Raw genomic sequence first — 27,932 nt, 5'->3', positions numbered from 1 at the left:
GTTGCGTTTGTAGAGTGTTTGTCGCCATGTCGTCGAGACGCTGTTATTTTCATCCCGGAGTCAAATCACCTTTGTTTGGCCATGTTAACAATAACACTGAGCGCATGCATCTCCACGTTATGGTAAGAGGCGTGACCTTTCCGGGCAACGTGCGCTAAGCTGCTGTCCAATCACAACACAGGAACCGCTGGCACAATCAGAACTCGTTATGTATTTCTGAAGGAGGGACTTCATAGAACAAGGAAGTCATCAGCCCGTTTTTAGGACAGTAAAAACAGCGGTATACAGATAAGTAAATTTTGTGAAAAATACTGTTTTTTTACACGCGAAACATGAACACATGTTATATTGCACACTGTAAACACAATCAAAGCTTCAAAAACACAGGAAAAACGGGACCTTTAAAGCTGCAGTCCGTAGCTTTTCCTCTTTGTCGCCATCTCTGTTTGAAATCTGCAATTGCAGTCATTCACGAATCATCAACTTTACGTGAGTTGTGCCTCGACACAGCACAGCGCGGATGAACACAATGTTTTGAGGAGAATGTGTGTCTCTCCGTCACCGTGCCATTGTGGATACCGTCATTCAGAATCACAGATTAAACTTTTTGGAAGTATGACCAACATAAGAGTTTTCACCAGATAATGTCATCTGAACAAGTAATTAACGTCCACTTCTGTTCTGACCAACTTAGGGGGGAAAAGCATTGCAGTTAAATCGCGTTGATTAAATCTAACGATTGCTTAACATATCACGTAAAACTTATTGCAAATTATACTTTGTTCTCAAATTGCGTGACTTTGCGTGAACCAAAAACGGGACTTTGACATCAAGATGCAACCCTAAAGAATGCTCGAGCAAAGCTGTTTTTTTCCTCTCTTCATAGTCACGATGTTACCTATCAAAGTACGGTACAGGCATCATAACCACACAGCATATCTTTGTGTGTGTGACGGAGGATTCCTGCTGCTGTTTTGACTCTTTCTTTACACATTTTATAAGCTCTTCACGAGTTCTAAGCTGGTCAAAATACCATCATATGTAGGCTACGCACATACAACAAGTGCATTTATCCCAGCACACAGCATTGTTTTGGATGTTTGGTAAGTTCCATCAAAAAATATACGTAATAAAAGCTGACCAATCAGGTTGTGAACATATCCCTATGCCTTTACGTTGGGTGTTAAAATGCCAATGTGAATGCTAAGTGGTCCGGACCAAACTTCAAGTGTGAACACACCCTTAAACTGCTGCAAAAGATCCTCTCAACTCTCCTTGCTGCAACGTGACAGTATGGGACACTATATGATTATGACCTCGACTATCCTTCCTTGTTTTGTATTTATATCGAGTTGCCATGGAAATGTAAATGGCATCTAATTGGAAAGCATTGGCAGAGGATCTGATGTATTGAGATTAATGGTGTGTGAGAGGGGAAGGTGATGTCTCTCTAGGTCATGTGGGGGACAACCCAAGAGATGTCACACGGTCGGCAGTGACGCTTTCTCCCTCCGTCCAGAACAATACACGGAACCAGCTGCTGCTGTGAGAGTCACTACAACACCAAGGACCCGACTGAGAACCTGTTTACCCGTGTGTCGTCCAGCCGTGCACAGGCCGGACATACACACATATCAGTTCCGTCACTAGTTTATCAAGCATCCTCTTCGGTGTGTGCAGGCTGACTGCTGTCATTGTCACCACAACTTCTCACCTTCTCTTGTCTACAGTAACAACAAAGCCAGCGGAACTCTTTTTGAAGGTCTGAACAAAGAGACCTGAATTACATTTTTGTTGTTGTTTGTGGTCGCACGCCCACAGACCACCCGCAGTCCATTCGCTGACCGCATACTGCGCACAAAAATGACATGCACTATCCAGCAGTTACTGTAAGACACCTGGCCCTCAGTCTTCATTTAGAAACTTATTTAAATATGATGCATCCTCAAAGCAACTACTTTTAACTCATAACAAACAGTTGAATTAGATGGTTTTACTGGGTTATAGATGCATGGATGTATACATCAAAGATGATCATCATATCTATGGCAATAGAAGTACATTTCATATCCCACTTCAGTGAAGTGAGAAGCCTATTGGAGATTTATTCCTATGGCTTGTGATATTTGAATTAGCTGCAGCTGTACTCTTTAGTACGAGCACAGTTTCCATGAAGCCCTTGAGCTGTTAATATGTTAAAATTTCAGTTGCGGTGAATGGTGAAGCAGATGCGAGAAGAGACTTGTGCCTTCAGCTTCTGGTACCAGGCAATTTAATGTATTTATTTACCTGCTTACTTACTCTTCAAGATGCTTTAAAGGTGTTGGAGTTCATTTTTGCTGTATTGCTAACTTTTGCTATATCCACACAAATTCTCTCTCTCTCAAAAAAAAAAAAAAAACTCCAAAAATGTATCAGATGTCAGATTTCTGATATGCTAAAAATATGTAAGCTGACTTTTATTTGATCATTTATTTAAACAAACTAATTACATTTTATGCTGATTAATTATTCTACTGAATATCATATATTCGTGCAATTTAGTGCTTCCAATGTATTTTTTTTAAATATTGATTTTTAATTTATAATAAGTTGCAATTGGAACTACATCTGTTGTCTATTTTTAATTATGACATTATTGTTATGCAATTCATTATAATATATGAACACTTTAAATTGACAGACTAGTCAAAACCAAACTACAAAGTAAAAAAAAGAAAGAAAGAAAGTGGTTTCCTAGTGAAATGTGCTATGTGATAATGTGCAAGGTAAAGTCTTCTATTCAGGAAACCGATTGGAGGGAATCAAGAAATGTGTACACAAACGGACTCCCTCTCTCTCCGTTTCCTGAACGTAGGATGTGGCCCTTTATATTTAGATCACAGCTGTTCAACATAATAAAAATATTCAAGGCCCCCTGTGGCCAATGGGTGGTGAGACCATACACAATTTCTTCAAAAATCATAAATGCAAGTATTGTACTACTATGGGTGTAATATACCTCTATTGATGTGATTTGTCAGTTAATATGCTATATCTTAGAGTTTTGCAAGGGATAATGAACCGTAAACTGCATATTATTGCTAAAATAATCTTAAAAGATTGATCAGGTCAGAGATTGGATATCAAGTTTAGTGGTCATTATTAAATATTTGACTAACCTGAGTCTACGTAATCCTGTTTTTACACAAAATTTGTCGCCAAAGAATGGCTTTCAAAAGACATAGAGCCTTTTCACATTGTAATAAAACACAAAGTATCAGTATGTTTGATCTGTGATCTACTGGCATCTGTTTTAAGCATTTAAGCAATACGGGCGAATGCAAGAGTGGGAAGTTTATGGACATGAGGACATGTGTCTTTGCTTTCACGAGGGTCAATGATGTCTGTCCACCATGGGATTTCCCATTATAGTGTCTGTGTGTGTGTAAGAGGAAAACACCATGGTGACCTTAGCTAAGTGTGTGTCAGTTCAGACAGCTGCTGACTGCAATGTTGGACAGCTGTTAAGAGAGAGAGAGAGAGAGAGAGAGAGAGAGAGAGAGAGAGAGAGAGAGAGAGAGAGAGAGAGAGAGAGAGAGAGAGAGAGAGAGAGAGAGAGAGTGTATTGGATTGTGTGTGGGTTTGAAAGGGACAATATCTGTTTGAGACTCGCTTGCTGTTTTTAAACGTGGTGTGTCCCGTTTTCAGTGCGGTTCCGAGTTTCCATGCAGGCCAGATAGGGAAGTATTTTAACCAGCTGAGCGGGAAAGAGGAGACAGCTGGGGTGAAATCTGAAACAGCATCAGACAAGCTTTTAAAAATAAAACTTTCATCCCTTTAGAAGAGTTGTTTTTATCATGTAAAGGTCATTCAGGGGGGAAAGTGTGGTCTTCCTTTAATTGTCTTAATAATACTCCTTTTCTATAAAGAAGAATATACTCCGCAACCTGACTGATAGAGAATACCTGCATAAAAATCATTCATTCACTCACTCATTCATTCATTCCTTAAAAGTCATGGGACTGTTATCATGTGGAGAATACCTGCATAAAACTCATTTATCCACTAATTCACTCATTTATTCTTAAAAGTCACGGGACTCTTATTATACTGGCATTCCAGGAATTCAATCTGAAAGCGAAAGTTAAAGAGCAAACTGACATCTCCAAAATATCTTCTGGTTTTCCCACATGGTGTTCGTGATCCACAAAAACTCCCTGCTCTTAAGTAGATGACATCCGTCTTCTTATGTTCTTGATTACTGTGGATTTTGCTGCTTTCAGTGTCCAGAAATAAACCTCAGTGGACCTATTTGTGTATGAAGTGAAGAAGGATGTCTTTGCACGGAAACTGCTGCTGAGGCTGCAATGTGAAAGACAGTGACGTTCTCCAAACCAATCGTCCAAAGAGAGCATTGTTTCAAAATGAAGGTTAGAATCACCCTTTAAAAAAAAAAAAAAAGATCAATCCAGAGGACAGTCTGAAGCAGGTCCTCAGGTTCCTTTGGGAGTATCAAACCTTTGTCCTGGGACCATTGAGCTTTAAAAAAAGAAAAAAGAAACTCCACAAGTGGCTGGAATCTTATTCTTGCTAAAGACGCTCTATCAGCCAATAAGTAACCATCAGTTCTGGTCAAGCATTGTTCAGGCTGAACTCACATAGATAGAACAACGAAGGAGGTTAGCATCTGTCATCCATTTTCTGCACAAAACATGTTCTAGTGAACTCTTTGTGCAATAACCTTGCTGCTTTACCAGTAAAGATATAATTAGGATACAGACTGAAAATTCAAGGGTACATGATGTTTTCACAGAACTGTTTTAAAATATCTTTGCTCAGCAATAGGCCTTGAATACGATTGCTGTGTACACTTAACCTGTTAAAAAGCCTATTTTCATTTCGAAAGAAGGTCAAATATGCAATTAAATTAAAATTCACAGCATAAAGTTCCAGGAAACGGACTACAAGGGGATGGCAGAAGTGCTTAGTCAGAGCACTTTAGTGAGAGATTATTTAATTAAGAGTTAATCTTCAAATATTAAGCCTATAAAGCATACTGTATCATATTTGATGCACAACTTTAAGGCATTCATCTACTGATTTGAAACGTTGCTGAAAACCCTGTTATACTTGTCTACTATGCCTTCTGCCATGTGATTAATAGTTCATATTTTTTACCAAGAAAAAGGGCATTTAGTGCAATTATAAAAAAAAAACTTCAGGTCGTGGTACTGTGCAAGCGTTTTTTTTTTTTTTTTTTGCTGTGAAATCTGAAAACACAAGAATTACTTTATGTCGTTAGTAATATTTAAAGATGAAGACTTACATATCATACTACATTAACAATGAAGGCCAAATTTCATTAGATTCCAAAAAAAGGTTAAAGGAGTGATTGATTATGATTTAACTTTTCTAACTTTAGTTAGTGTGTAATGTTGATGTTTTAGCATAAACAACATCTGCAAAGTTACAACGCTCAAAGTTAAAAGCAAAGGAAGATAATTAGCTTTTAAAGAAATCATTGTTTGAGGACTACAACAAACGGCTGGTAGGGACTACATGACATTCCTCCCGGGTAAGTGACATCACCAGCCCTACAATTTACGTAAACCCCGCCCCCGAACATGATTTATAGATTGTCATGACAGAATATGCTAATCAATGACTAGAAGATAACTACACATCAGCAACATAAATGCATCAACTAACCATTTCAGAAATGTCCTGTTGCTTATATTGTCACGTCTTCTTGAGTCTCTCTATCATTGTCTGACTCCGGTTTCCACCGCACTAGACATTATTATGATTAACGGAAGGAGACGTAGGAGTGTTATCCAAGCATTAATGGTAAGGAAAGACCCTTATACTGTGAGCGGCACATATGAGGTGTTTCTCACTCATTTCTGCTCCGAGGTCTTGATTGTGGCATTTCTTTGAGATTTTGGAATCCAGTTTTCCAGTAATTCTTTTGTCTTTTATGAATTTAATAAACAACTCTGTCTCGTATTCTGTCCAAACACACCGCGCGCCTTCTAAGCCAGGTGACTGTAAATGCGCAAAAACTGTTTCCTTGCAATTGTGCGAAATATTTCTTTTTCGAATTGCCTGAAAAACCACCTTATGCGAGTGTAAACTTTTTTGCGATAAATGGGAGTTTTTGCGAAATTGACGTGTTTCCATGGAGCGTATTTTCAATTCGCAATTTTAATTTGCACAATTTGAAGGGTAATGGAAACACGGCTAGTGTGAGGTAAAAGGACACGAGCTCTTGAAGCTCCGCCCCCTGTGCCGGGAGCAGCAGCTCATTTGCATTTAAAGGGGCACACACAAAAACAGTGCGTTTTTGCTCACCCTCAAAAACTGACAACTTTAACATGCTATATAAAAAATATCTGTGGAGTATTTTGAGCTAAAACTTCACATACACACTCTGGGGACATCAAAGAAAAAAACTGTTCTATTTCATAAAAATCTAATTTTCTGACTATCATTTCAAATGTCAAATTGTAGAGCTTTGAGAATGAAGATCAACTTTATTTCAATAGTCCACATTAGACATTCTACTAACTATAAGTAACTTTTCAACTACTGTACAAATAGAGCTCTGTAAGTTGTTTACGTTCATTATTATTGTAATGCTATGTGCTTTGAGACAAGAGATAATTACATTTTGTGTACATTTGCAGAGTTTTCCATGTGGGCCTTGCCATTACTAATGTGGTAAATGTAGTCCCCGGTCCCTCAGATGCTAATATTGGCGGTGATCTGGCATGACAGGAATTCTGCTTTATAGCAAGTGATATCAAGAACAATTAAGCTGTTGTGATTTAATAAAAAACAAGCCTGTTAAAACTCATCTTCAGCTGGTTTTCTCCCAGACCCTTCACACGGACTCTGCCATGGCTGCACGGAAGCGTACTGTCAGCTTGTTTTAATGTCTCATTAACTTCCATTAGCTGGACACTCTAACGGCACGTTAGCACTGCCATTGTCATGGAGACCAGAGCGAGAGCACCTCTCAGCTCTTGTGTGGGCACAGCACTTAATGACATGCTCTCCAGAACTACGCTGCCCTTGTTTTTCTTCCTTGTGGAGAACGTAAGGGGATTGCTTACTAAGCTATGCCATTTTCTGTCAGACATTTCGTGAGACTGGAAAGGAAAATAGAGTAGCCTATAGTGTACTAAGAACAAAGTAATAGACAGTGACTGCAAAGTAGCCGAATAAAAAACTGCACTGGCTTTAGCAGAAGGGAGTGACATTCTTGGAAATTGAGGAGCGACAAAAGTTAATTTAAAATGAAAAGAATATTTAAAATAGCAGCTAGCAAATTAGCATTAATATTTCAAAGGCTGGTGTTTTAAATTGAGAGGTGGGGAAAATCTAAGATATCTTGTCTGCTTAATATCTGCTAACACTTTATTTTGATGTTCCCCCAACAGCCATTCCAATTATAAGTTTCTTTGCAAGTACATCTCCACTTATTCGACTAAGTTTACTAATGCTCTAATGAGAGTTATTGACATACAGCTGCTCAATTCTGGGTAAACTGAGGATCTCGATTTTATAGTTTCAGACAGAGATGACGATTCTCCCACGATTCTGAACAAACAACTAAACAAAATAATCAAGGTTCTGACAAAATGTCAGCCTGTTTAAAATGTTTAATGTATCTGAATTATTTAAAAATCCTGAATGATTCAATGACTCACTCATAAATACTTTGCTTGTTTCATTACTCGATGAATCTGCGTTTTTGAACAAATTTCTTGAATGAATGATTCAATGACAAATACATTTTTTAACAGTAACAATGTAAGTGATATAACTGTTAAAGCGCCAAGTTACTTTCAAAAGGTGATTTGCTCTATTTTGATCACTACCGTAAAACTAGAAACTTTTGTCCCAGTACTTCTGTGATCAAAATAATATTTGTAATGCAGAAATAACGACAATGTGTGGTTGAAAAAACTAAAGCTGTTTTATATGACAACTGCTCTCTCTGTGTCAGCAGCAGCGCGGACACGGATTTGAATGTTTCGGTGGGATTTTGTCCAATGTTTAATAGACAGGCGAATTGTTGTCATTTATAACTGCGATTGCATGGATGTTTGAATTGAGATCGCAATCTTTTAATGATTAATCGTCCCGCTCTTTTACTGGTTTTTATTTTTATGTATATCATTTATACAGTGGGGTCCAAAAGTTTCCAAAAGATTAAAAGGAAAATGCTTCATTAAAAGTTTCCAAAAGTTTAAAAGGAAAATGCTTAATTCTTTTGTAAATTTGTCTTACAAATTACAATATTATTATTATCATAACGATTTGAACGAGTCACATATTTGGTTAGTGACTTTAAAATAATGCAGATTTAATTAGGATTTCTTTGTTTTATATCAAACTTTGTAAAACTTTTTTTTCAAAATAATAAAATTTACTGGTTAAAAGGTTTAAAAAAAAATTTTGTAAATACAATGTTTTATAGTGTAAATATATGATAATACACCGTATATTTTACGGCTTGAATAGAAGTAATTCATCCAAGCACACTAATGTAAGTAAGGATGTAGGAACATTTGAGATTGACTGCTGTGATGAAACTAAGTCTCTCAATTTCCCTTTCACGTCAGCGTTTGAATCCTACACCCTCCTTACACACACACACATTGATCATGTGATGCAGGGACCCAGGAAGCTGTTCCGCATGAAAGCGCAAGTAGGGGACTTGATAGTGTGTTTCAGCCGAGAAAGACGACACACACACTAACACAGGGAAGCTCCGTGTTCTTTGGCCTCTCCTGTTACCCGCTTGCTGATTAGATGTGGAAAACCAACCTTTAGCATCTCGGGCACTGCTCTTATCTAATGGGATTCTCTATACACAGTCTGAGCCAATGAAGTTTACATTACATTTACAGATTATATTAACTTAGTGGGCGTGTTGGTCTGTTCTGCATGGAAAAAGCACTTTCATTTATCAACAGAGGCTTGTGTAAATAAGATGAATCTCATAGTTTGCTGAGCTGGGTATCAGTGCAATATATTTTAATCCACATTTACTTTAGCCTCCCAGTTTTAGAACCACATTTTCATTCACCGGTGTGATTGTCTCCACTGAAACATGATATACGGCAGTAACAGACCATGGTGTCGGGTATCAATAAATTCAATCCATTTGCTGCACTTCTCACAATGACCAGCAGTGCAAACATTTACTTAAGTTTTTTTTAAATCTAATGGTACTTAACAGGAAATTAATATAGCAGTGCCATGTACTGTGATATCAATTGATGGAAAATTCAAGTGAGCTGTTAATATGAGCAGAATTGCCTTGTAATTTTACAAATATGATTACTTACAATGCAATAGCCTTAATCCGGTTCAGATTGGTGCTCTAATCACTTCCAGTCTAACATGTAGTGGGGTACAAATGATTGAGAACACATTCAACAAAATGTTTTTTAAGCAAAACATTACATATAAAATAGATTCTCATCAAGGTGTGTGTGTGTGTGTGTGTGTGTGTGTGTGTGTGTGTGTGTGTGTGTGTGTGTGTGTGTGTGTGTGTGTGTGTGTGTGTGTGTAAAATATATAAAATGAAGTAATATTTTTGATCAAATGGTGTATAGGTCTCAGTTTTCAGTGATAGTCACATGACTAGTGGCTGTGACCAGTAGTAGGCTTTTTAGGATGGAAAATTGAAAAGATAAAAAAAAGTAGTAGAGAGAATCAATTATTTATAAATAATTTGTTTTCATTGAGAATAACATGTAATCATGCAATCAATAAAAAAAGTAACTGTAGTCTGATTAGTGCTGGGTAGTATCTGATTCATAATCAGATTCCAGAAATTAAATAATTTTAATCAGATTATATTCCATTTTAAAAATACTCATGATCAGACTACAGTTATACTTGTTTTTATTACATTACATTATTACTTAATATTCATAAAATGCCAGTAAGATATCCAGAGTTCATTGAGTCTCCCTAATTATTCTCTTTTCTATAAAAAAATAAACATAAAATAAACATATTTCTTATATGTCTTCTTGTGGAAATGCACATATGGACCGGACACTAGTCAGACAAGTCAGTTTGTATTTTTTTTTCCAGTATTGTACAAGATTATACTACTCAAACAAAGTTATAAACAAGTTAGGTAAAATCTAAACGTATTAAAAAAGGACTCCGATTATATTACCTAAAATGTGTAATGTAATAAATTACATCATGTAATTTGTATTGAGCAATAGAATACAATTTGTGAGTAATCCAACTACATGTTTTTATATATTATATTTAATTTGAAATATGCTAAAACAGAACCAGTTTTAATAGTGGTCTCAGATTTTTGTACCACACTGTACCCACATGGCCATGTCGCATTACAATATATTTTTAAGGGTACCTGTGTGTTTTGCTTTGCTCTAACATTGCCTTACATAACATACAACAGAACCATGCGTCAACACTAAAGCCCAATTTATACTTCTGCGTCGAACTCACGCCGTACGTCTTAGTGCGCGTACCCTTCGGTGTACCCTGACGTGCACCTCTCCAAAAATGTAACAACGCGTCAATTCTACGCGGACAAGCGCTGTGATTGGTCTGCTAGAGCCCCTCCCTCGGGTTTCACATGCTCCATATGCATGTGTAATTGCTCATCAACGCGGACAATGACTATTATAAATGACAAGTATAAATGAAAACCAACGCGTAGTCTATTGCGTAGAGGCTCCGGCGTAGGTCCGATGCAGAAATCAGCCTTTAACCCCACCATTTCTTAAAAAAGTACACCTTCTTTTGCATTTCTGTTTTTGAAAATAACTGTAAAAGTATTCCACATGGATGATCATTATGCATATATAGGCTATAGGCTATTTTAAATAAATAAATAAAAGTAACCTGCAAAAAAATGCACATATTTTTAAATAATGTCTTCAGCAGCCATTACACATACAGGTCAAATACTAGCATTTTAACTGATATATGCTAATGGCTCGGCCATAAAGTGTCATTATGCATTATGTAACCCATTATATTTCACTGGCCCGCCTCTTTCGTGACTTTTCTTCACAATTTCTCGCTCTCTTTCTCTTGAGTGCTGGTGAGTGCAGTGTTTACCTGACCTCCCTTGGGACTGGTTGCTATGGCTGTGTGTGTGTGTGTGTGTGTGTGATGGTTGATGGAAGGGAGATTGAGCTGATGGTGAGAACAGCAGTGAAAGGTCAGGTGATGGGAGCAAACACTCATACCAAACCATTAGTGCTTAAAACCGCTTGACATGTCGACATTAATCTACCTCAGACCTGTAAAGTAGGGACACTTAACAAAAGTGTACAAGATGCTCCTGTTCTCATCTACCAAGTGTGTGTTTACAAGTGTGAATGCTGTAGGCCCGTGTGACTGTTTGTTACAAGCTTGGTGCGCCAGAAAAGTTATAGAGAATCGTGCATTGTTGGTCGAGTTTAGCTTTGCTGTTAAGCAAAGTCTGAATGTGCATCATCAAATTTCTAATATATTAGTTTCACATGTGACTGCTTATTCTGCTTGGCTCACCTTGTTCTTACCCTCCCACTCCTCAACCCTAACTGTGGCATGTGTTGCCGTGGCGCTGGCTATGCTATTATTGGATGGCTAATTGGTTGAAGAGAATGGAGGAGGCCTTGATTCATTTAGTGCCACTTTTACACGGAGCCAATGACGACAAGATGATGATTCACTGACATCTAAGAGGTGGTCCAGAGGTGGCCAGAGTCTCTCATTTACACCTACACAATGGTCTCATACGCACAGCTGAAGAGTAGAAAGAATAATTGAATTGCCTCTATCATGAGTTTCAAATTATCAGCACACATGCAAGAGTACAAAATGAGATATTATTTGAAATCATGCTTTTTTTGTGTAAAATGTATTAATATAATTACACTGATTTATTTTAAGAAAATATATATACAATATAATTTATGTGTGTGTGTGTGTGTGTGTGTGTGTATATATTAGTAAAATTAATTAATGTAATTATTTATTTTCAATTATATACTATACAGTGCTACTAGGTAGTTATATGTAATTTCAGCACCTCCCCCCCACAAATTTATTAAAGTTCCATAAACAATTTCAATATTGAGTGTAAGACTTTTAGAATTGAATGAATATGAAAACATGACCTGTAATATATATATAGATCATATCAAAGAAGTGAATAAAACATGTGCAGGCCTGTTCTCTTGCTCGTATGTAATTACAAACCTCAGGCTTTACTCTGGGCTTATCAGATATTTAAAGATGACCTATTCTTTTATTCATGTATTTATTATCCAGAAGCCTTTGTCAATTCTTAACAGCACCCCAAACCGATCTTTCATTCTCAGTTCTTTCTGTATTCTATATCTGTACATTTACCTCTAGCATCTTTCTCTCTTTCTGTAATTGAACATCAGTTTAATCTTCCTCTGTGTCTCTTTAGCCAGTATCACCTTTCTCGCTTTCACTCCCTCTCTCCGGTGGCTAAGTCAGTCTCTAAGGAACTCTAAATTAGCTGGCAGAACAGTTGTTGGTGCTCCGATACTATCGGCGTATTTTCCACAGTAACAAAGACGTGCACAAGTGGGAGTGATTCCGTTTGAACATGAATACACATGTGTCAAGTTCATAATTCAAGTTTCTCAGTGGAAACTTTGTTGCTATGCTGCTAGCAAGCGACATCTCATTGAAATGCAAATTGTTGGCATTTTAGTAAATGCTCATCTGACGATGGAGTGTTTTGAATAGTGTCTGTTATGCGAACAATGAAAGATATATTCACTTGTTTATTTCATTCAGGACCCCAAGCAACACCCACGGTAGTTTGCGTTGCGAATGTTTCCATGTTCGCAGCTGTCATATAAAGTATGTCTGCTGCAGACCGGCAGTGTCAAAGCTGGATGATGTACCAGGAAACTGGTTCGATGGCCACACAAAAGGTGTGATCAGAGATGTTTGCCAGACTCCTGGCACTCTTAACTTACTCTCCAAAACAATCCCATCCTCGCTACAGCTGTTGTTTTCTCTCCACGCCCCATCCTTCCCATATCGTGTCTTTGCACCGCGCTCCTGTAACCCAAATTAACTGGATTTTCACATCAACAACATATTGACATTGACCGGCATACTCTCATTGGCTACATTTGAATACATTTAATAAATATGCATTATTTTAAGTTAATTTTTGCTTGAATGGCCTAAAAATGTCGATACGTTTCTTCAAACATTGAAAAAAATCATCTGACTAATCGGACTGATTTTTAAGTATTGATACTTCTGAAACTGATTTTTAATGAGAATTAAAATCACTCAACGCTCATATATTTTAGCCTGGTCCTAACAGACTCTCGTACATTTAATTTGTACAGAGAGTCTGGCCACTCTCCATTGACAAGCGTTAACTTCCTTGTAGACGGGTACTCTGTTGAAGTTTAAAACTATTGGATCTGCCCAGAGCCACTCTGGATCTGCCATAACCAATCGCTAACGTTTGGCGTGAGTCTCGTGACGTATGTCAACGCAAATCTATCGATCTATCTAGTGCATGTAAATAGTCAATGACCATGTGTGTTTTCTCCTGAATAAAGATATTAAAACAACTAAGGTTATTTTTAAGCAAAGTTTTGTAACCCATTTAAGTTTATTAAACAGTCAGAGCTGCGGATGTTTCTCTCTTTAGAGCAGCTCACAAAGTATCAATGCAACAGTGTTATTTTTACACGAGTGACCGATCTCTCACCCTCAGCAACAGGGGGAAACTCGCACACTTTACATTCTTTTCAACAGATTCAAAACCAGAATTATCTTTACATCAAGACTTCAGACAGTTACAGACTGGACTAACAGGATTACATCTGGCTTGACAAATATATCGGTCGGTTGGGAGAGGTTTATTAACTTCTAATGTAGTCACGCAAAGGCAGTCTTCCAGCAGCCTGACCTACGTGTTGTTTACTGTCAGTGGGGATCAGTTTGTCAGCTTTGTGTTAGCTCTAGATGGCCAGCATTGGAAGGACAAGTACATTTCCCAAAATCCTTCCAAGAATGGCTTCTCTCATAGACAGAGAAACCTGCATGTCCTTGACATTATCCAAGGTATCGGTTTTAATACCGAGCGGCACCTGTTGTGGCCTAAGTGACTGTTGTCACCGTTGATAAAAGTATCAAATGCGTTGTGGGTAATCCTGGTTGATATCAAACCATAGAGAGAGAGAGAGAAAGAGAGAGAGACCAAGAGAGAAGTTTAAAGAGAGAGCGTGTGTGCCTCAAATTATAGTGTCTGCTGAGAGATGCCAAGAATTCTGCGGATGTCAAATGGAGCTCAGATCGGACTCCGCCAACGCATGTGAGAAAGAAGTGATACATTCTCACACTGACTGACACATACACACCTATGATTATAAAACAGACATGCATTCACAACCGGGCAGCCCTATAGACAAACACTATACAACCAATACAATCGCGTAGAAATTCACACGTGCTAATGTGCTGTAAATGAGGTCAGCAGGACCTCTGGGGGTCAGTGTTTAAATGCAGGTCAGTTTAGGGTTAGCTGAAATGCAGCTCATTTATAGGTAAGGGTACTTTGGGAACGGCTTAACTTCTCCTCCTCATAAATAAGAAACTTGTCAGCAAACTGATAGGGAAAGTATGGAGCCCCACACATGGCATGCTGGAAAAAAATATTTGCATATCGCCATTCGTTCCCACGACTTACTAATACGTCTTTGCCAATTTGTTCCCTCGTTTTAAGTAAATCATGTGCACAATATAATAATTAGTTCCCTTCACAAAACCATGGCCAACGTTGTAATAATTCGTTCCTTGTTTTAGTTCAATCACAAAAGGGAACTAATTAGTTCAACGTGGCCATGATTTACTAAAACGAGGGAAGGAATTAATAAATCGTGGGAACGAATTCCTAATCGTAGCCCTGATTTACTAGAGCGAGAGAACAAATTCTTAATTTGTGGTTACGATATATGTATTTTTGTACTTATGATTGCTGGACTCATAGGAATTTCCCAGAAACACATGAACTTGAAGAAACATCATGAAAGATGCATTTCTGAGATCTTCTTAAAGACTATGTATGCATTTTGTAATGACCATTCTGCATGTCACGTGCGGGGCTCTGTAAAGAAATGCTTTTATTTTTACTAACCTACATTCACTGGCATTCCATTTATTGCCTCAGGTAAAACAACAAGAATGGTCATGCATTACAAAATGCATACATAGTCTTTTAGAAGATCTCAGAAATGCAGTCTTTTATGATGTTTCTTCAAGTTCATGTGTTTCTGGGAAATTCTGGAAGAGTCCAGCAATCATAAGTATGACACAAAGTCATTTGAATTGGAATAAAACTGACTCTCTGGACAATTCAATATTTCTCTGAATCTATTTCACTTACTGTCTAAAACTGGAGGATTTTTAGCGCTAATGAAATATAATGAAGAGCAAAGGATCTGCATTATGAGGATAGCTTATCTATGTCATTTATCTTTCTTGTGCCTCAGAGATTGTAGTTTGGTTGTTATTATTACTATAAATGTTTCTCATCATAAACCGGTTATATGAGTTTTTATTTTATTTTGACTTTTTGTTAAAAATTGTACCTTAACATTATGTTAATACACAAAAATGTATTAACTTATAATAATAAAGAATATATATACATGTATGTATTTATGATACAATTATGCTAAACATTTTTGTCAAGAATTTTTCATTACACCTTGACTTTTTCAGCACAAAAAATATTCAATGCAATGCAAATGCTATGGTGCCATATAAAATTACATGATATGACACCTTAATCCAATTCACAGGACTTTTTTTAGTCCACATTTGTTTTATAAGTCAGGTCCTGGGCGGGATGAATACCAGTCCCTCGTTGCTGATGAATCTGTTTTCATTTAAAACATTTAGTCTGCGAGCAGTGAGCCATGTAAAAGAAAAGAACAACTCTAGCGCATGTGATTGAGCTGATAGCTGCCGTGCATCTTTTTCAGATCCGTCCCAGAGATCGGATTCATCTGCATGACATTTTTTTCTTTTTCACAATACTGACTTACTTTCTTTTTCTCATGAGTCATCATGGGGGAATTTCTAATGGTTGCAAATCACAAAAATACTCCCAAAATGCAATAAAAAATCTCATTCTTTTAAAAAATGAACATAAATTAAGTCATGGTGTCAGAAGCTAAACAAAATAACAGTCTGCTACCTGTGCAACCAAACAACGGTTGCACTAAACACATCCTCATTTTACATTTCGATCAAAAGCATGCCAGGCCCCTGGAGACAGAATAAGCTCTTCCTATTGTTCATGAAATTCCTGACCCATCATGACCCCCTCTGTTTGACGTGATCCACCCACACTGTTGGCTCTGCGATCCCAGCTGTCGGGGGTCTGGCCACTAGTTTACACACCATAGACACGACACGGACTAAATGCCAGTTATTGCTTCAAAGAGAAAAATGAAAGAGTATTTTACCATCTTTATTAGATTACTCCATTTGATTACTTTGCACATACTGCAATTAAAGGCATAGTTTACCTTACGCTTTAACGCATTCATAACCAATAAGTTATGGAGGAAAAAAAACACGATATAACGATTGATGCAATTAACGCACCCACCTTGGCCCAGACCATCTTACATTTAATAAAGTTGATTGCTCAAAATAGTGGTGCAAAAATGTCCTTGTGTGGGTTTTTGTATCATATTTATATCATATGATATAGTTAATATTACATGAGCATTATGTGCAATATCACATGAGTGCTGTTTCTGTTCCGAAATGCAGGAGTGCAAACGTGATATTGTTTTTATACAACAGTTCAATAAAGAAGTTAATATCATGTTATATTTATTACAATATTGTTTGCTCAATTTTGCCAATGAAAATATGACCTATGAAGCCAGAGCAGAACTGTTGTGCGTCAAGTTTCGTTTGAATGAATCCGCGTTTTGAACGAATCGGCTGAACCAATGATTCAATGGTAACTTTGTTGGTAACCAAACTGAAAAATACTAAGACATTTCTCAAATTATCTTCTTTTATGTTTCACAGAAGAAAGAAAGTCATACAGGTTTTAAACTACTGTACAAGAGAGTGAGAATTTTCACCTTTTGGGTAAAGTATTTAATACCCATTTAAAACCTGTTAATCTCATGGTATTATTTAATTGTAATTGCGGTGCAAATGCATTCATGCCATATCTGAGCTGAGTTGTAGTTTAAAAGTTTATATATTTGTTTATATAAAGTTTAATATAAAATATTTAGTTCTAAAGCTACTTTTTCGAATGTCTATTTGATGCTTTTCTCATTTAACACAATAATAACTTTAAATTATCTTTTGGGGTAATTTTTTTATTAATAAATCAGCACATCATGTAATTAATTAGATGAAAAAAAAAGAAAAAAGAAAAGTAATCTTTTGACAGGCCTAATCTAAATATCTTTTATGTTCTACTGAAGAAAAAAAGTCCTACAGGTTTGAAACGACATGAGGGTGAGTAATGATATCCCTTTAAATTTTAACAATGATCAAGTCTTCTCCTCAGCAGCATAAACACCCTTTTCTAAAAAAAAAAAAAAAAAGAATTCTTTCCATGTGAATAGTTCTTTTTGTGCTTAAAATTTGCAGTGTAATTAGCAAAATAGCATCAATTACCCGTGATAATGTGACAACTCAGCAAGATGCTGTATTCACACCCATTACTAACCTCAGGAAAAGCCCAGTTGGCATGAACGCTATCTGACATAGTCAGAGATAAGTCTGGAGATCTCACATACTTACCGCAGACGAGGAGGAGATAGAGCGCAACAGGTTGATTTGAAATTTCAGTCATTCACTTTGCATCCATCCATACATCAGTGTCGGCAATGTCTGTGATGTGAGAAACAAATCACAGTTCAGACAGAGTTATTTTAAATCCGACCACACTTAATGCTGCGTAATGTCAACTCGGTATAAGAGCGCACTCAAACATTTTAGCAACCCTATTTATGAGTGCAACAGGTGGTTTTCCTAATCCTGTGTTTCCAAGGACAGAACAAGAACCTTGCATTTTTGTGTCTGCAGTGTGTTAATAAATGCGTAGGCTGAGCTTTTCCCCAAAAGTGATGTTCTTTTGATGCTGGCAGAATTATCTTCTTTTTTTTCTTTTTTTTTCCTTGGCAACAAGGCTTTCGAAAACATGTTGATTAATGTTGTGTCCTTGCAAACACTCACGCATAATCTAATAACTGCTCGTGCGTTTTTACAGTCATGCAGCAGTGTGTCACTAAGGCAGATGTGCTTACAAAACACTTAACATCTGTTTGCACATTATTGTGGATATGTTATTTTTTTATGCTCCGCTGTAGTATTTTTTCTATTAAACAGCTATAATAGGAAACAAACCTGGTAAAAATAAAGGAAAGAAATTCAATTAGCAACATGTAATCTTACCGGTTGAGTAGGAAGGGGGTTGTGTCATGTTCTAAAATAAGACTGGAGGGTGGCCGGATTAAATTAGCGCAGGGATCTAGCTGGATAATGATGATGATGATGGTTCTTCCTGATTGCCTGTCGTTAGATGGGACTGTGCACATGGAAGGAGATGGAGAGTGGAGCTGCAGAGCCAGATCATCACATAGTTTGTCACTATGAGTGACTCAGGACCGTACTGCAGTTTGAAAAACACAAGCCTTAGACCACAGGACCAAAATGGTCATGACAAAAGAATTATTACTTCTAGCTTTACTAGATCAGGATGAGGAGAGATACATGACAACAGTGTTTATTCTGCCTTTTGGGGAAGGATGTCAAACATTGTAATTGTTGCTCTGGTTTCACATTTAGCTTAAATATTTGAACTGAATGACAGGCACATTTCTTGGAAAAAAGGTGAAGCCCTAAAGGCTCTAAACAATTAACATAACATGTATGCATTTGACAGGCGCTTTTATCCAAAGAAACTTACATCGCTTTCAAGGTATATATTAATGCATTGGGATGCATGAAATCAAGCTTGTGTAGTACTTGCGTGGAGGATATTTCAGGATGATTTCTTAAATTTGTTTGCACATCTTAAACAGATATTTCGAAGAACGTTTCAGCCGTTTTTGTCTGTACTACAATTAATGTCAATGGGATCCAAAGAACTAGACTTAAACCAACGTTCATTGTGTGGACAAAAATTCAATGACTTTCATTGTATGGAATCAAAAATATATGTTGAAGAAAAAAGTCTTGCCGGTTTGGAACAACAATTTAAATTAATTAGTAAATTAATTAAATTTTTTGGGTGAACTTTCCCTTAAAGGGGTCCATGATTATGATTTTACTTTTTAAACTTTAGTTCGAGTGTAATTTTGCTGTAACTTTAGTTTGTGTCTAATGTTGCTGTTTGAGCATAAACAACATCTGCAAAGTTACGACGCTCAAAGTTTAATGCAAAGGGAGATATGAATACAGAAATGTACAGAAATTGCTTTTAAGGACTACTGGGGACTACAACGAGCTTCTTCCTGGATTGGTGACATCACAAAGCCTCAAATTTACATAAATATCCCACCCCCGGGGAGACACAACAAAGGGGGTGAGGCCATGTTGGGCTGCTTTAGAGAAGAGAAAAAGTTGTTGTTGCTGTTTTTTACACCCCAGAAAAACGTAAAGAACTTAACTTAGAGAGGTTACATTTTTTTTTTTTAAGGCTGTCCCTGACCATTATAACCTTAACGTTTGTCTGTGCGCTTCACATTTTACGGAGAACAGCTTCCAAGAGAGCACACAAAAGCTTCTCCTGAAAGACGTAGCCATCCCATTTTGTCGGGACAATCTGTTGTATGATCACAACTTGTAAGTATGTCTTATTATTTGTTGTTGTGTTTTCTATTAACAGTTCCAGTTATAAGTTGTATGTAACGTTAGTTGCTAAGCTATGATGTAAAGGGCAAAGCTTTGCCTCTGCTAACGTTAGCCAGCTAACTAACATTGCGGTATTGATGTAACGTTAGTGTTTACTTGAGCTTTTGTAAGCTCTTGTTTTTGTAAGATGTTCACCACCCCTTAGGAAAAGGATCCATGATTTTGTGATCGATTTCTGTTTGTATTATCATATAATTTTCCGACAAATATGATTAAATGGTGGATAACATCGTATCTATAAGAAAAAAACATACCACTTTGAAACGTCCTGTGAAATCCATGCTTGCAAATCCGTTCAGCACAACCCACTTGTCTTGTTCGTTAACATTGTCAGGGTCTTTGAATCCGGTTTGAAATGGTTTGAAATTGACACCATCGTTAGGTTAATCTGAGTAGAGCTCGCGGTTATGAAGGGGCGTCACATTTCCGAACACGCTGGGAGCTGCCAATCACAACACACTGGACCTGCTAACCAATTTACAGCACATTTCATTTTCGGAAGGAGAGGCTTCGTAGAAAATTACCAATGACCAGTCTGGGGAGAGAGGAGCTGTAATAATGTAAAAATATGTGAAAAATAATGGATTTTTTTTAACAATCAAGCATGGAAACATATTCCAGTACACCCCAAAAACAAAATCAAGACCTCGTAAAAAGGCATAAAAGGATCCTTTTAAGGCATTATAAATGTTTTTTCTGTTTACAACTAAAATGTTCCAGGAAGAGATGCTTTTTTATTTATTGCTAAAAAATTGTCATTTGTTCTCATTTTGAGCTAATATGAACCCCGTAGTAGGCTAGGTCAAAATTTGTGAATTGTTGTAAAGAGGACACGTATACGGTTAAATGAAGACCTCTGTGCTATTTGAGTCCTCGTCGGAACTATGATTAAGCTCAATAAACACTGATCAAATAAAAGCAAAGATGATTTCCTCTGTCCTGATAAAAAACAGACGAAAGCTCTCAGGATGACAGTGGTAAAAAATCAACAAATAAATACCAGCTGATTGATACAAAAAGAAAGAAAAACCTGGATGTGCGTTCAAGTTTAGAATTTCACAATCTCCATTATCTTTATCAGAATATGAAGATATGTGGGATTAACACTTGAGCTATAATATCGCAGCTGCCCAGCGCTGACTAAATTCTCCCTACAACACAGATCTATTTCAGTCAGGACAGGACTATTATAGTGGGACAGATGGATGGAAAAAAAAAAAACCTACAACTTCATCGTCTCTTCACCAACATTACCCCAGTGACCCAGGAGATGGGAGAGATGACTCAGTGAGGAAATAACCCCATCTAGATCTAAAGATGTATGGATAGATACATGGCGTTTCAGGTCATTCATTCCAGCCCGCAGGTCAGTGGACTTTGAGAGACATCACAACGGTTCTCAAGTTCTCTTGAACTACTGAAAGAATGTTGTGGCAGCCACAAAAAGACTCAAGATTAAATTAAAATCAGACATGCCTTGTTTTTGCTGGAAAATTTTGACCTAAAACACTTCCCAGCCTCTCATATCCCTTGAAGATCAGGGACTTGAAAATTCCAATCAAAATCATTTATGCTTTACCGGTTCTTATTCTATCCCACATCTAAAAGCTGCAGTTTATAAATGTGAATGACCAGGGGAACATTTGTTCGGTTTTAACTCCTGTGCCAGGTCCAGATTGCCTACCAGAGACCAGCTGCTGAAGGCCTGAACTCTGCTTCACACTGTGTGATTGTCCCGTCAAGGTCATCATGACTGTATGCGCCAGGTCTATCTCCTGTCCATCAGGGCTAAATCCGTCCTACACTAGATCTATCTATCTATCTATCTATCTATCTATCTATCTATCTATCTATCTATCTATCTATCTATCTATCTATCTATCTATCTATCTATCTATCTATCTATCTATCTATCTATCTATCTGTTTGTTAGTCTATCAGTGAGTGTCTGTTACAGCATACTCAGTTGAATAAGTCGCTGCTCGCTATTGATATAGGCTATATAATCTATAATAAAATGTTAGCAAACATGGTAAAAACTTGGTAAAAAAAATAACAATAATAGTCATATGAATAATATATATATATACACACACACACACACACACACACACACACACACACACACACACACACACACACACACACACACATGATCTTTGTTCAATTAAAGGTACACTATGTAACTTTTAGCCCTCTAGCCCCTAAAAAAAACTAAACTGCATACCTTTTGTGGAAGAACATTGTTTTGGTTGTGCTTTGGCTCTGCATGACTGTGCTGGTGAATATGGTTCTTTCTCATAACTACAAAAAAGATGGAGATTATCCTACTGCTCATAAAACATTCACTTCTAGCCTTAAGAGATATAACCAGTTTAGATGGAAAGGATCTCAAGCTGACTAGCTGAAGATCTTACAGCTTTACCCAATAAATACCCAATAAAAGACATGGTAAATTCCAGCACAGTGCTACAACAAGCACAATGGAATTACCCTTCACAATATATAATGCTTTAATCTGTTAGAGAGCTACTGTATACATGGCAATTTATCTGTTGAATAAAATACCTTACATCTGTTCTGTGTTTTTTGAAAGCAGGTGATTCCCTGGTGGTTGAAGATTTAGCAAATCCATGTCAACCTTTCCCGCTAATTGTGACAAATCCTATGCCACTCCATATACAGTATGCGTCAAAGTAGCCTGGGGAATTTTAACTATTTACGGATATGACAAGACTCGCACGGACGAGTGACGTTTGCGAAAACCATCCCTACAGGTCTAAAACATAAACACTTATAACAGGCTTACTATAGTTAATCAGGGTAAGACAAAAACACATTTTGGAATAAAGTAAGATGTATTGACTCATTATTTAAATTTAGTTCATTTTAAACATTTTAAACCAAAAGTTACATAGTTTACCTTCAAAATTACTAACATTCTTGACAGTGTTGAATTTCAGTTTCCTCAAGTCTGATTGAAGGGAGCACAATGAAATTCCACAGATGTACATTTTTAAGGTGCGAAAAATGTTCTCAATGTCCTCTTTTATGAGGCTGTCATTTACTGTCAAGTGTAAAAATTGTCCAGGTATCATCTGGTTTTATAACTGATATAAAGCGCTATAAGGTTTTTGAGCCAGAGCTAAATATTTGGTCTTATTACTTTTAACAGGATGCTGTGAAACTGAGCAGACGGAACATGGAATTAAAACTTTGGGTATCCACGCATTTGACCTTTTTAACGGAAGCTTTAAAGTCAAACGTATGGTTTTTCAGACACTGCCTGGGTTGGTGTTGGTAAAACTGCGTTTCATTCTCCTTTGAAACTTGTAATGGCTTTGCCAGATCTTTATAGTACGTACCTTCTTTTTTTTTACCCTAAATTCTGCACGGCTTTCCCATGACCATCAAGCCTCATAACATGACATTACCATTCAGCTGTTGTCAGCTCTTGCTGAATTTTGCAAGATAACTACACACTGTAAAAAATAAAGACATTTCTGCCAGGTCATTATCCAGTAATTTTGCTGAAATGTTAGGAAAGTTAAACCTAAAACAAAACACAATGCAATGTGTAATTCAAAATACAGGTAAAACCCGTAACTTCATAAACAGGTAACTTCCTTCATACAGTACACTGTGGCCTATTTTTACGGATTAATTTTTTTTTTTTTTTTTTCAGTGCAGTAAAACCCATTCCATAGCACACTGTTTGCAGCCTGGGGCTTCATTCACTCAGCAGATGCTAGAAACTATAGGGAATTCATTTTTTGTCATTGTGTGCTGCGTTCTACGAGGGCTATACCTATCTTAAAGTTTTAGTAATTAGGCTATCTCATGAATATTTACATGGTTGCATCATTTACAGTTCAGTCCAGTTATAGGGGACATCCTCTGATACAGGTGTATGTTGTTCCATTATTCATCTCAACAGCTGTTTTCCAGGCATTTCACTCTGCTCATTCATGCAATATTCATGGAAAATTAGTTGCACCCATATCAGCGACAAGTCTCCCACCCATCTCTTATTATGCCGATAATATTATTAAATGATGCCGACAGGGCAGGGGCAGAGTGAGCTTCCTGACAAGTCACTGAGGCCACAGAGAGCAAACTGAAGCAGACTAGAATTAAAGCAAAGAGTTCTGAGAAAGACGCTAAAAATGACGCATGCTGCCCAGTGACAGCAGGGATCCCCCCCCCCCCCCCCTCTCTCTCTCTCGCTCGCTCGCCCTTATAATGGAAAACCTCGATCAGAAAAAAAGTTATTTCAAAAGTTTTTGCCGCTGAATGAAGAAAAATATATTTTAAGACTGTTATTATGGGTGGTGTCATATTTTCCAGAACAGAAATTTATATCTAACAAATCCTGTTTAGCTAACATATATTCTCTGACAAAAAAAAATGCTTCTAATTTAATCCTGTTTTTATATTACTTTAAAAGTCATTGTAAGAATAAAACAGATATACTTATCTGCTATAAAAATTGTCTTAAGCTGCTATTCTTTAAAGACATCTTCAGCTCTTCGCATAAATATTTATTCTTGTATTTATGCATGTTTCAGTTTAAGCTTCTTTTATACATCCGGTTGAATTCAACCTTTTTGTTGTTGTATTAAGGTCACAATAAAAGTGTTTTGAAAACTTTTTACCATGCCTTCATTGACATTTTTATTATGCCATATTGTTTTTTGCAATATTTCAGAAATCATTCATAGAATGGGGTATTGGTGGTTTCTTTTATCTCTTTCTTTAAATCTCACTTTCTGATTGCACAATATGTTCCTTGTCACACCTTTATGGTGTTTTTCTGGGAAAGTCATGGCAGTAAGCACTGATTATTTGCATCCACGTTCTTGTTCTGTCATGTCTTGCATGCTTCATATGGTAGAGAAACTGTATTCTACCAGTTTTTATTTCAACAGAATTTCAGGTCTCAGCTATTTCTTGTAAGCCGTGATCCTCTGATCGTCAGAGCAGAAGATCGTGTGAAACAGGAATAGTGTGCTCAATAAACAGACACAACACTGTGAAGATCACAGGCTTACGGCAGAGCTCGGAGTGTCTGAGAAAGCAGTTTCCCAGACGGTGGCTTGTTAGAAGGTTTTTTCCGGTGATAGTTTGGTACACAGATTGTTTTGTGTTGCCTGGAAAGGGGCCTTTGAGTTCAGTATTGTTTACCCTCCCTTCAGATCACAGCTGGGCAGAAAATCTTAAAAGAAATCACCTGTTTGTGGACAGATACACTTAAACCAGACTTCAAAATCATTAACCTTTTTGTGGACACAACCGAGATTCCTCTTATACATTTTAAATCCCAAAGTGAAAAGTTCCTTAAATTTTTCCACATGGGATAAATAAAATAATTAAATGGTTAAAGGATTAATATCATGAGGAATAACAATTTCCTTGATCTTCTACGATACAATGGTTCATTTTGCTATCAAAACATACTGGGTGCCCGCTGATAGCACTGTTTATTTGCACATGGATTGTTTTAGTGGCCGATCCTCTCTAAAGGAGTTATCCAAATCATGTAATGTTGCAAAACTAGTTCTGAACACAATTTGCATGCTGCAAATCCTGAACTTGCAGACCTATTCTGAGTGCTGAGCTGTGATGTTTTACTTTAAAGGTGATGTAAGCGATTTCTGAGAAACACTTGATATTTGAAATCAACCCAAACAAACACACACACCTCACTTCATTGCTCCACCCACAAAATGCACACAGACACAATGGAAGAGTGGATGTCTCTTTATCATTGCTGAGTCGAAGCAAAATAATGCTTTGCAAAAAATTAAGCGAAAATGACGATGAAAATGAAAATTGACTCGTTAGTCGCCAGCTGCATATCAGCTCCAGATAAACAATGACACTCAAAACTGTCCTTTTACTGTAGCTAACATTACAACAACAGCATATCTTGGTTCTGTGAAACATAGCAAAACCAATGTACTCACATATGGAGAAGATACAATGTAACCTCTGCGTCTGTTTTCAGGCCTTCCCACTGGAAATCTTTTCTAATATTTCCGCAGATCCTAAAGCTCTTGACCATAACCCTTCTTTTTCTAGGGATATTCCTCTGGCCTTTTCTCTTTTGTAATGTCTCTCAGCCATCTCTCTTTCTACAGTCTTTCTTCCAATCCCCCTCTTGCTCACTCTCTCTCCTCCCCCATCATGATAGGACACACTGCTGATTGGCTACAAGAGTGTTGTGGTGCTAAGCCCAATCCACTTTCAACAGCGTTTCTCAGAAAAGCATCCAGATTCCTGCTTTAATAATTAATATTACAATTATTATTATAGTATATTAATTTTTATTTGTATATAAAATAATTTATTTGGATTTGCACCATTTCCTAAAACAAATAACCAAACTAAAGCTAAAAACCAAAATCATGTTTGAAAACATATATGTGAAGCTCATGGGAGAGGGTGATTAAATAATGAAATTGCATTAGATGGAACCATTAATAATGAATAATTAATCCTATTAGATTGCTTTGATACATACCTTTAAATGACCCAAGAATACGGAATTTTCAATCTAAATAGTTGAGCGTATCCTAAAACATTTCTCAGAACCTTTAAGTCTCTTGAAGCTTTGTTGGAGCATGTTCAACTTGCATGAGAAATCTAAAAAACGCGGGTGGAGTTATAGAAGCAGACGAAAAAAAATCACCTACTATAAGCAGTGTTACTCATGCATCGTACCCAACAATGTGATCCCTTCAGACAGGAAGTACAGACTCAAAGCGCCTTTCCTGGTCACCGCATTGAATAATTCAATAAATAAATGGAATATTAAATGGTGTGACCGGAAAAAGGTGACACCCTATTCCTTATTTTCCCACCAGTGTGACAGCCTGTCCCATACGATCCAGAATCCATAGCCTCCCCTCTGTGCGAGATTTAATGTGCTCTCATTTCCCAAAAGCTCTTTAAATTAATTTCTTTTACATTTACACCTTTTTAATTTGTTTAAATGTTTAAATTTTCTAGATTCTGCTGCATGTAAACTAAAAAAACAACCAATTTCTTTATATATCTGTATAGCTATATATATATACAGTGCACTGTAATGGCCTTTAAATCTATCAGTTTGGCATAATTCATTGCATCTACATAAAACATTTGCGCATTTACAATATATGATTGGCTTAGTTGCTGTACTTTCATAGTCATGCATGTTTAGAACATGTCGATGCTCAGTTTTGAAATATTGAAGAGAACTAATGCAATGTCCTGTGCCATATTTTAAGGACGTGGAAGTTACAACATCTTAGTGCTTTTGCATTACATAATTCATTTTTACCGCTAGTCAAAAATCCTTAATATTATTCGTAAAGTATTTTTATGGTCAGAAACCATGAAAAAAACATGTTTCATTTTGTTTGCTCAACGTTCTTCCTGGCCATATCTGCATCATCAGAAGATCTGCTAATGACTATTAATGAACAGAGCAGATGAGGTGACACACACACACACACACACACACACACACACACACACACACACACACACACACACACACACACACACACACACACACACACACACACACACACACACACACACACACACACACACACACACACACTTAGTTCCTTCCTTTTCCATTGCTCCAAAAATCCAGGCTACCTCAGTTGACATTAGTGTCAATCTAAGCCTCCTGTGTATAAAGATATTTTCCATGGCACCAATCTGAATCGAGTTTCTCCATCATTTTTCTTAAACACAAATCTTGTATTGGATGTGCGGAGCACGACAGTGCATTTGGTATTACTAAAGAACTCATTTCCTTTCCCTAACAAACTGGTATTTCTCATCTTGACATAATGCTGGTGGGTTATACAGAGCCCCATGAGTCCTTTTAGGTTAGTAGCACTTTTGAAAAAACAAATGACACTTTGGTGTCAATCATTTTTAAAGCATTAAAAGCTCCAGATGTGCCCACCCCAGATTTTTTTCTCATTATTTTG

The 27,932-nt window shown here is 37.0% G+C and overlaps 1 protein-coding gene and 1 long non-coding RNA gene across 9 annotated transcripts in view; one reads left to right on the top strand and one right to left on the bottom strand.

Annotated features, from left to right (window-relative positions):
• The window catches only part of LOC306989479, a 64,806-nt gene extending 44,508 nt beyond the window's left edge, over positions 1-20,298 (bottom strand). For 3 of the 5 annotated variants that reach the window (XR_013795644.1, XR_013795645.1, XR_013795646.1), the window contains exons 1-3: positions 20,196-20,298; positions 18,481-18,697; positions 17,827-17,916 (exon numbers count right to left, since the gene is read on the bottom strand). This is a non-coding gene — a long non-coding RNA (uncharacterized lncRNA). Of the gene's footprint in view, positions 1-12,999; positions 13,081-16,392; positions 16,484-17,826; positions 17,917-18,480; positions 18,698-20,195 lie in introns of those variants that run through there. The other 2 variants (XR_013795647.1, XR_013795648.1) reach the window with 2 other exon arrangements.
• The window catches only part of LOC306989475 (galanin receptor 2a), a 97,417-nt gene continuing 89,113 nt past the window's right edge, over positions 19,629-27,932 (top strand). For 2 of the 4 annotated variants that reach the window (XM_079595245.1, XM_079595241.1), the window contains exons 1-2: positions 19,629-19,872; positions 21,104-21,307. The gene's annotated coding sequence lies outside the window, so the exon portion shown is untranslated. Of the gene's footprint in view, positions 19,873-21,103; positions 21,308-21,610; positions 21,697-27,932 lie in introns of those variants that run through there. The other 2 variants (XM_079595239.1, XM_079595242.1) reach the window with 2 other exon arrangements.

This window comes from Phoxinus phoxinus, assembly GCF_949152265.1.
Source record: "Phoxinus phoxinus genome assembly, chromosome: 21".
Classification (NCBI taxonomy): Eukaryota; Metazoa; Chordata; class Actinopteri; order Cypriniformes; family Leuciscidae; genus Phoxinus; species Phoxinus phoxinus.
The sequence above is the reverse complement of the archived record's forward strand: the minus strand, read 5'-3'. Positions and strand labels throughout refer to the sequence as shown.